Here is a 10,297-nt window from a genome sequence, read left to right on the forward strand (position 1 = left end):
CAGCAAGCGGATTACAGAAGCGAAAACAAGCAGTTTAGCCAGGTGTAAAATGTCTGGAATTAGCACATTCCATGGTTCATGGCTAGGACAATTTTCCAAGACCCAAGGTTGCCCCCCTTTTCCTTTTGGTGTGGAGCAAAGTTGCTGCTAAAATGGCTCTGAACAAATTGGAGTAACTTAGGGAAGTTTGCTGAGCCAGTTCATTCCCCACTCCTGTTGTAAGTAAGGTTAATTCTTTGACCTATTAGGTGCAGCTTTCTTCATGTACTGGTATTAACTATTCATATTGGGTTCTTAATATCATGAGTTTTACTGCCTGGAGTCTCTGATTAATAAATTTTACAAGGGCATTCAAAACACAAGGTCCAAGAGTAAAAGTTAAAAGAATAAGATTCATAGACCCAGCAACAGCACTTAACAAGGTCGTCAGCCAGGGTGACCAGGAAAATAAGGAGTCATATCAGTTTTGGTGATTACTGAGATCCCTTTCTCGAGCATTAATTCATTGCTGGACTAACCTAATACTATCACTAATCACTCCAGTATGGTTACCATAGAAGCATCATTTTTTATCCAGTACCATGCATAATCCTCATTGTTATACCAGGAATGCCATGCTGAAAGGAAATCCATTTATCCTTTGATCCAATCCAGGAAGCAAATGTCTCATAACCCCAAGTTCCATAATGCCATTCATTTTCACGGTTACAGTCTGGACTCCCATCTGCTGGGCATCCATAAACCTGTAAGCTTTGCAGTTGTTTTTCATGACTAGGAGTTCCATAGCCCCAGGGTCAAGGAGATGGGACAAGAATAGTTACTCTTACTTGTAAAGAAAACAGATCACAAAGGCCAAACAGAAAGCCGGGGGAGTGGTTAGTGGTAGTGTTAGTGGCTAAGATCTTACCATCTAAAGTTCTTTTAAATACCCAGTTATCAGGGGATGGCTCATGGGGATTTCAGTCGCTGTACCCAGTTACAGTTTTTATTATCCAGAAGGAGAACATAAGAATTAAGATTCTTTTATCAGTTTTACTTTGAGAGGATTGCCTGTTCTTTTTACCGTCCATGTTTGAGGAATGTGGTCCAGATGAGCTCTCTTAAGTTGGGAATGGTGAATCCAGTGGACATGTCTGGCAACTTTAACAGCAGCTGGAGCCAGCGAGGTGATTGGGTATGGACCAGCCCACTTGGGTTCAAGGTTAGGCGCTTGATGTCTGCCAACTCAAATCCAATCACCAAGTTCCAGATCTGTCTGTTCAGTGGTCAGTGAGGGATGACTGGGCTCATGAGTCTCCTGCACTAGTCCGTGTACCTGGCTTAGAGCATTTTGCAGAGCCTGCAATGACTGTAAAAGGCTGTAATTAGATATTTCCACCAGGTGTTCCTCCCCTAAGCGGGGAGTAAAGGGTGGAGGTTGCCCAAACAAGATCTCAAAGGGAGTAATTCCTTTTACATAAGGAGTACATCTGGCTTTTTTTTGAAGCATTTCATTACAGCTTTAACATACTCAATAATAGTTTCCAGAGCAAAGATACATCTCTTTCAAAAGTGGCTATAAAATTTTTAGGTTTGCTGTTGAAATAATACAGGTATACAATATTGAACTCAGTATAATCCCCGTAAAGGGGAAAAGGAAGAGTACTTATACTCTTCCTTACTTACCAGTTACCATAAGTCTCTGTTATTAACTTAGTCAAAGTCTCCTTAATAGTTCTATTCATCCTTTCCATCTGTTCTGAACTCTGGGGTCATATACATAATGTAATTTCCAATCTATCCAGGGGACAGAAGCTAAGGTTCTAGATACACAGGCTATGAAAGCTAGGCCATTGTCAGACCCCAGACCAATAGGGATGCCAAATCGAGGTACAATCTTATTTAGTAGCTTCTAGGAGAGCAAGGATTCTTTTCCTTATTTTATTATTTTTGAAGAGATAACCCAATTTGCCCATGGGGAATCAGGACGCAGACTGCTCTGGCTTCTTCCATGCTCAACAGGGACGTAGAGTATGGCAATTGGGGTACCCCTTCAGTGGGCCTATTTAAAATACTCTCAAATTGAGACATAAAGGAGAAGTAAAGAATAGTTAGCATTACAAGTTCTAGACAGGGAATCAGAAAAAAATCAGAACAGGGCAAACTTTAAGTCCATTGGAATTTTCTGAGGAGGGCTTTCAAAAGCATCCATGTATTGGGTTCTTTTTCATTTTTCTTTGGGCCGCCAAGACTGGACTCGAGAGCGATGAACTTAGGATTTGTTTTCAAGTACTCTGATAGCTGTTGGAGTGGCTAGAATCCATAGATAGGAAACAAACTTAGTCATCATTTTAGAACAATAGCAGCTGTAGGTGGGCACTACAGTATTGGAGACCACGATTTGAAGTCTTATACTTGAGCAGTATTTTCTTGTTAAGAACAAAATCATTACTGAGAAATAATTGTCTAAATCACCTTTTACCTGGACTTAAGTTTAATGTCTGGGAAATACAATCCTTTGGACTCTTAAAGAAATATACTTCTTATTTTAATTTTTGGTTATACTTTCCTTTTGAGTGTTTAAGACCATACAGTAGGCCCAAATAAACCATTTTACTTTTACTTTAAGGTCGGTTGAAGATCTGGTCCTCAGGGGTCATGTGGGCTTGGTGGGGAGCCCCTGGCTCCTTAGGTTTTCTTTTACCAGTTCCATCTACATGAAGATGAGTCAAGAGGTCCTGCTCAGCCCGGGCTTCGCTTGGAAACATGGAGGAAATGTTTCCTCTGTGCTGACCCTCCTCTTTGCAGACTGGACCCTGGTTTAGGTCCCTCTGGTGGGGTCTCCATGACCTCCTGAACAAGAAGACGGTGGCTCATCACAGTTACAGGACGTATCAAGAGATTCCCATAGTCCCCTGGGACACTGTTGACCTTCCAGGGAAAGGAACAAAACTGCCCCTTAAGTCCCTTTGTCCAGATTAGTATGGGCCTCTAAGTATGGTTATTAACCATCCAAGAAGGTCAGGTGCACCAGCCTGGTACCTTTAATTACTGTGTAATATGTAGATAAAGTTTGAACAAAACCCAAACGTTCTCAATAAACATTGACTGGAAGAGATTTACCATCACAGGTTAACTAGGCACAGCCCAGGAAAGTGTCCTTAAAACAAGAATTTAAGTCTGTCTCAAATGAAGGCTGTTCTATTACAAACAGAAGCAGTCTCCTTTTAGTTTTCTATATCCTGATTTACAGTTTTTGGAAGGAAGGAGGCATTATAACACATACATATCGACAGGAAATAAACATCAGAATTCAGACCAAGCTTCACAGAAATTGTTTTCTTCTAGATTGCATAGATCTGGTTCAAGGAGGTAGACCTAGTTTTTCTGGAGTCAAATCATTCTTGTTATGGGTAAAAGAAAGTGCCAAAAGTAACATTTGCATAATACAGAAAAACATAAATGACATCTTTCAGTAGTCATTGTTATGCAGATAAAGCTTGGGCAATATTCTTAAATAAACCTTTACTAGACATCCTTAAGCTAGTTGACTGAGTTATGACCTCAAGATTGTCTGTATATTATCCCTGTACCATTGTTGATAAATCCTAACAAACCTATACAGACCTTTATCACTTGCTTAGGCTTTTTTATTTATCCTATACATAAATCCTCCTTAATAACATCTTTAAACCTACACAGGCCTTTACTACTTTCTTAGGCTTTCTCTTTTTTTTTCTTTTGTTAATTCTGGAAATATCCAGCCATCATTATCTTCATTCATAAATCCTTCTTAGTAAAATATCTCTATTCCCCTATCCTTCTAATATCTTTTAACTTTGTATTTTCTTTCTTAATAACCATGAGACATAATATCATCAACAAATAAACTTTCCATCTGTTGTGAGAATTCCCCTCTGACTTCAAGCAGTGTTTATTCCCTTCTAAGGTTACAGTGTCAACCCAATGTTTGGCTAAAGCTTTCCTGGGGAACCAATAACTTACTGAGCTTACTTACAGAGATGACTGAGGAGTTCCTGGGGTGTATGGGTGACCTGAGAGTATTTATGTTGGAAAGCCTTTCCTAGCCTTTCCCAGATAATATGGTTTAGTCCTTTCCAAACCCAGGAGACCATATGTGATTAGGGCCAAATTACATACAGTTGGCTGGGAAGAGGCTGGATCCTCAAGTAAGGGTCCAATGACCCTGCCTATATCTCCTTTAATTAGAGAATATGATAGTCAACAAGTCCAATTGTGATGACCTTCTGTAAGGCATATGAACACAAGGTAAAGAGACGCAATTGGTACACAACCCCTAGCATAATCATTTAAGGAAAACTGTCTTATAACCCTGTTTAGACTTTAATAAATTCTTTTAATAACATTTATAAATAAATTTACCAAGTAATTAATATTTTTCCTCATCTATATGAACAATTATTCTAAATATATTATTATACTGTATAAACTTTGAGATGCCCTTGTAAGCCTTGAAGCAGATTTTAAACAACCAAGTCTCCTTTAAAGTTTAGAGATGTTTTACTTAGAATTTGATATCTATTAAATTATTTAATAACAGTTCTTTTAGTATTAAACATAAGTCTATACATTTATAATGGTCTCATATAATAAATACTATTGTTAGATATAATGTAATGACAAACCAGTTTTAAAACTAAGACTGATTTTTCTTGTTCCAAGGGAGAAAAGCACAGAGTCATATCTGAGCCAGCAGAGTTTCCAAGGACGAAAAGCGCCCCTCCCCAAACAGACCATATCTGCCTGCATACAGAGCAGTGCTACAGGAAACAGGGAAAAGGACAAGGTGAAAAGGATGAGATAGGAAGACCAGTCCCAGAATTTATTTCCAGCAATGAAGATGAGTTAATATATTAGATCAAATCTATAACCAACAGGAGTTTGATTTTCTCAAATCATTTTCAAGCCTTTAAAGGTCTGAAAGCAATATAAACTAGACCAAGAATGTCAAAACCAAAATACTTCCAAGCGAGCAAACCAAAGAGATATTTAAAAACAAACATTATGAAAGTAAACCCAAACCAAAAAGTATGCAACAAATAAGGACCTTGAACAACCAGTTCAACCAATAAATTTAAAGATATTTAGGGTTTTTGATGGAAACATATGAAGACAATAATCATAGACATACATGACAGAATTACTTGAGATCTCAGCTCAGGAGACATAACATGACATAATTGCATTAAAACTAGGTGTATCCAAAGCATGTCCTGAAATCAGATAAGTTGTTCAACACACACTCTAATGGGGTAGCATTCTGAGACACACTCCCAACCATAACGTACACAGTTACAAGACCAAAACACAGAATAAGACAAGCACAGACAAATAATATCAATCAGATTGCTGTCAAATCCAGGTCCCAAAAGACAAGCTTTTGGGCTCATGGCCTGGTAGGTCCAGGGACATCTCCTCCAGAACCCAACTAGGGGGAGATTCACTGCATCCAGCTTCCCACCTAGTTTCTCTAATCAGAACACAGAACCAGATGGCAACAGATCGCTGGCTAGCCAAAACCAGAAGAGAAACCAAAAATGAAAGTGGCTTCTCGAGCACTCTCTTACCTTGCTAGTGGTGTGGAGGGAGAAACCGGAGGGCTGACTGGGGAAGCAGAAACAGCCGGGATTGATGTAAGTCCCCTCTCAGGGAGTTTGCCTGTACTCATGCAGGTCCCCTGCTGGGGAGTCCTCAGAATACTGCCGGGCAGGTCACTTCTCAGGGAATTTTCTGAAGCTGCTGGGCCCAGAAGTCCTCCGGATCTTGGTGGTGATAGGTAAAAATGTTGGCGAGAGCACAGTGGAGAGCACGAGTGGATGGATGAGGCACCGAGGCACAGATGGAATTCTCACAGGAATACAGATTTATTTCTCACAGGGCACATTTCCCTCGGGGAAGGGAAAGATGTCAGGGAAGGGAAGGGAAAGGAAGGGAAGGGAAGGGAAGGGAAGGGAAGGGAAGAGTGTCAGGGAAAGATGTCCAAGAAAGATGTCCGCCCACAGGTTGTGAGCTGGGACTTTATATATGGGGGCTTTAGGGTGTGGAAGGGGAAATGTTTTGGGGAGAAATCAGGGAGGAGGAAGCAGGTGGGATTAGGGTGTGGAAGTGTTTACTTTTTCCCTCTTAAGATGAGAGAAAAACAGGAACAGCTTCTAAAGTCTCTGGTTATCAGGTAGAATCTGCTTATCTTATCTTTGGAGATCAGAGGAAAGGCAGGCTGCTTCTCAGCAGAGTCTGTAGGTCCCTGTTGGGGAGGGGGGAAGCTGCTGCTGTTTGGAACCCTAACAGGTGGGACCTCCAAATGTTATAGGTCGGAGTTCGCAAAAAAATCACCAGCACCATTTTAAGAAAAGTATCAAGGTAAATTTTAATTTTCGACTGGCCAGACTGTCTGTCTTGGGAGTAGAAGCAGCCCTGATGAGTTTTTATAGGATTACAGAAATATTATTCAAACAGGATATTTATGTACCAATCAGGTTTGTACAACATAGCAGAACTTTGAATCTAGTAATCAACAACCAATCATTACACAGATAAGTGATACAGTCATATAACTTGGCAATCAACTTTGTAATTTTAAAATTAGTCAACTTCCTAGCCAGTCTGATTGGGGTAAGGTGATACCTTAAGGTGGTTTTAATTTGCATTTCTATAATTACTAACAATGTTGAACACTTTTTGAGATGTGTCTTAGCCATCTTTATTTCTTCCATTGAGAACTCTCTGTTTTGATCTTTATCCCATCTTTTAATTGGGTCATTTTATTTCTCACTTCTTTGTTTTTAGGACAATTTTCCAAGACCCAAGGTTGCCCCCCTTTTCCTTTTGGTGTGGAGCAAAGTTGCTGCTAAAATGGCTCTGAACAAAATGGAATAACCTAGGGAAGTTTGCTGAGCCAGTTTAGAGAGTTTTGTTTATCTTCTCTGGCCTAAGATGGATCCTTAACAACATCTCAAAGATGTGAGCAGAAAGGACCTTCTAACCTAGAGAAGATAAAACCAGCATCCTCATGAAACTGACAGAAATTGATTGAGGCTTACCGTTGGATAAATTACAAGCTTACAGTAAATCTATCAGTACTGCAGCGTTACTAAGCCACATTACGGTTGTACCTGAATAAAGACTCAGTCTGATTCTTATTATTAGTTTTAAGAGTGGGCCCAGCCTTTCTCTGATCCTTGGCTGCCGGCTGGTTGCTGCCCAGCTGCACCCGCGAGTGGAAGCCGTGTGCCCGGGTCCTCATAGCTCGGCGGCAGCCTGGGCAGCACAGTAAGTGGGTTGGGTGGCAGCGGGCCCAGTGCTCGGTGCCCCTGGCGCCTGCTACTGCATCTACCTGCTGACGCAGGGCCAGCAGCGAGGCAGGCAGCGGCTGAGCCCCTCACGGTCAGCAAAGGACTTAACCAATTGTTCATAGGATGATGTCTTAAATGCTGAGGAACTTCAGAAATTTTTTTACCTGTTTGAGTCAACCAAGGATCCTTTAAGTACTGAAAAAGCCTTGGTCACTGTGGGAAACAATGCAGCCTTTTCAGCTAACCAAGCTGTTATTCGTGAATTGGGTGGTATTCCAATTGTTGGAAACAAAATCAACTATATAAACCAAAGTGCTAAAGAGAAAGCTTTAAATGCATTAAATAACCTGAGTTGAGTGTTGAAAATCAAGTCAAGATAAAGATACACATCCATCAAATCTGTGGCGATGTCTTCTCTGATCCCCTGAACTCTGCTGTGCAGCTGACTGGACTGAGGTTGTTAATAAACATGACTGTTAGCAATGACCACCAGCACATGTTGAACAGCTACATCAATGACCTTTCCCACCTGCTACTGACTGGAGGAAGCACCAAGGTTCAGGTTTTGAAGCTGCTTTTGAATTTTTGTGAAAACCCAGCCGTGACAGAAGGACTACTGAGTGCCCAAGTGGATTCTTCATTCATTTCCCTTTATGATGGGCAAATAGCAAAGAAGATTCTCTTTGAGTGCTTACACGATTTCAGAATATAAATAACTGCCTTCAATTGCAAGGCTGTATAACTAATCGCCCTCCTTTTCCTAAAGGGTCAATGTTTTCCCTGTTATATGGAGAAGAATGTACCCCCCCCAAATGAGAGCTTTAGCTTATCATCATGATGTGTATGTGAAGGTTTTAAAAATAATGCCTAAATTCTAATTGGTTGCTCATATTGTTTTTCCAAGAGTAATGCAGTCTGTAAGTTCACACACAGAAACTTAAAATGTTCTATCTTCCTTTAAAAGGATTGTTTCAGCTGCTGAATTTTAGCAGTAACAGTCACATTTTGTCTTCAGTGCACCACAGAGTGAGCATCTATAATTCGACATGATGTTTAAACTGAGGGGCTTTGAAGCAGCTCGTATTTGGGGGTTTGGGGTTAGGGGTGTTCAACCACCAAAGAGTGCAGATATTCAATCTGGAAAACTCACAGAACCCAAAACACATCTGCTCCCAGATATTTGGTCAAGACCTCAGCCTCATTTGCCTCAGGTTTATTTTGGACCATTTTACTGATGAATATGAGGTTATACTAAAACTCAGTATTTACTGAGACATGTAACGATGTCCTCACATGAAATGAGTGACCTTTTCATGTATGAGCCTAACTCCTGGAAGTGACTTGCAGTTTTTCATCTGGACAGCATTAGCAGGTGATTAAGTTGGATGTTCTAGAGCTGCCACAGTAAAAGCCTTGTGCTTTCAATGCAGTGATTTCCTGAGTGCTCAAGTCTACCTGCCAACCGTACCATACTGCTTTTAAATCTGTTTTAATCATCAGGATCTATTCTCATCACTTCGAATCAGAAAGAAATGCAAGCTTTTCAGGGGAAATGTCTCTTAGTACTCACCTCAGTTAGCATGCTGGTGTATAAAGATGTGTGTAAAATACTGGAGAGCAAAGTGTCCATCCACAGGCAGCTGGTTAACTGAATTAGCCACTCCTTTAAAAAGACTGAAGTGAATCTGATTGTACCGATAGAGACATATACCCATGGAATAGTTGTTTTTAAAAGCACATTGTAAAACAGTATGTGCAGTATGATCCCATGTGTGGCATTTTTATGATGAGAAACACATTTATATATAGACATTTCTAGAATGATACTCAAAACTTGCGGGTGTGGGACTAGCGCATAGGCACGTGGCTTTTCTTTATATACCTATTTCTATTTGAATTTGTTTCTACTGAGCATAAATTGTATAACTGTTTTTTAATAAAAGGGAAAAAATTAAAAGAGTGGGCCCAAACTCTCAGGATTTGTTCCTTCAGAGCTCTTATAGAACTGTGGTCTTGAGTCAGGCTTCAGCCATACTTTTAATCAAACAGTTTCTCCAGCATCAATTGGGAAACTAGATGTTTGATCCATCCTTATCAGAGAATCTTGCCCTTTTGATCCCTAGGCCTAAAATATCCCCCTACACCAATATCAAGCAGATCCTCAGTCATTCTCACTGTCTTCAAGGAGAACATGAATATGAATACACGGCTTCTTGCACTTTGATATGCTACTTCAAGCACACCCACATTCATTCACTATCTTGGATGGAGGGTAAAGTGGGGTCCCAGAGATCAAGATCAGGTGCACAGATCCCAGGAGCACGTGGCTCGGTTCACTTGTTTGCATGATAAACAGATTTTTGGCACAATGTTAATTAAAAGTCCTTAGTCCAGATTCTGTCTATATTGTGAGTCATTCCTACCAATAATGTTCATAAATTATGTAGCTTATTGTTTGTTTTGGTGCAGGGGATTGAATGCAGCCTTTCCTACATGCTAAGCAGATGACCTACCACAAGCTCCAGCCCCAGCCTCAGACTCAGATAAAAATACAATCTATCATGTTTGGATGACAGTGCTATTTGCTCCTTAATTCTGATTTGTGAGAGCAGAGTTTTTCAAAGTTTTGGGGATTTAGCAAGCTCATTGTTAGAAACAGCCATAGTTTAGTATTTAAGTGATATAAATATATTTCAATGTTTAAATTAAATACAAGATACTCAATACACTCACCCACACCAACCAACCCCTCACAAAGCTCTTCCTTTCTGGGTGACTATCAATGTGTCCCCCCTCTGCCCCACCCCAAGGTATAGGGGAATTGAATCTGGCATCTCAAACATGACACATAGAGCTGTACCACGCCCCAACCTCCAGACCAAGTTGATCAAGCCAGGTTGTCTTTGGTGATTTTATTTATATATTTGTGTATGTACGTATGTATGTATGTGTGTATGTATGTATGTATGTATGTATGTATGTAT

The 10,297-nt window shown here is 40.3% G+C and overlaps 1 pseudogene; it reads left to right on the plus strand.

The window, feature by feature from the left end:
• LOC103748151 overlaps positions 1-8,191 on the plus strand; it is a 9,092-nt pseudogene extending 901 nt beyond the window's left edge.
• Positions 8,192-10,297: the final 2,106 nt, after the last annotated feature.

The sequence above is a fragment of the Nannospalax galili genome, unplaced genomic scaffold (assembly GCF_000622305.1).
Source record: "Nannospalax galili isolate Female #2095 unplaced genomic scaffold, S.galili_v1.0 scaffold243, whole genome shotgun sequence".
Classification (NCBI taxonomy): Eukaryota; Metazoa; Chordata; class Mammalia; order Rodentia; family Spalacidae; genus Nannospalax; species Nannospalax galili.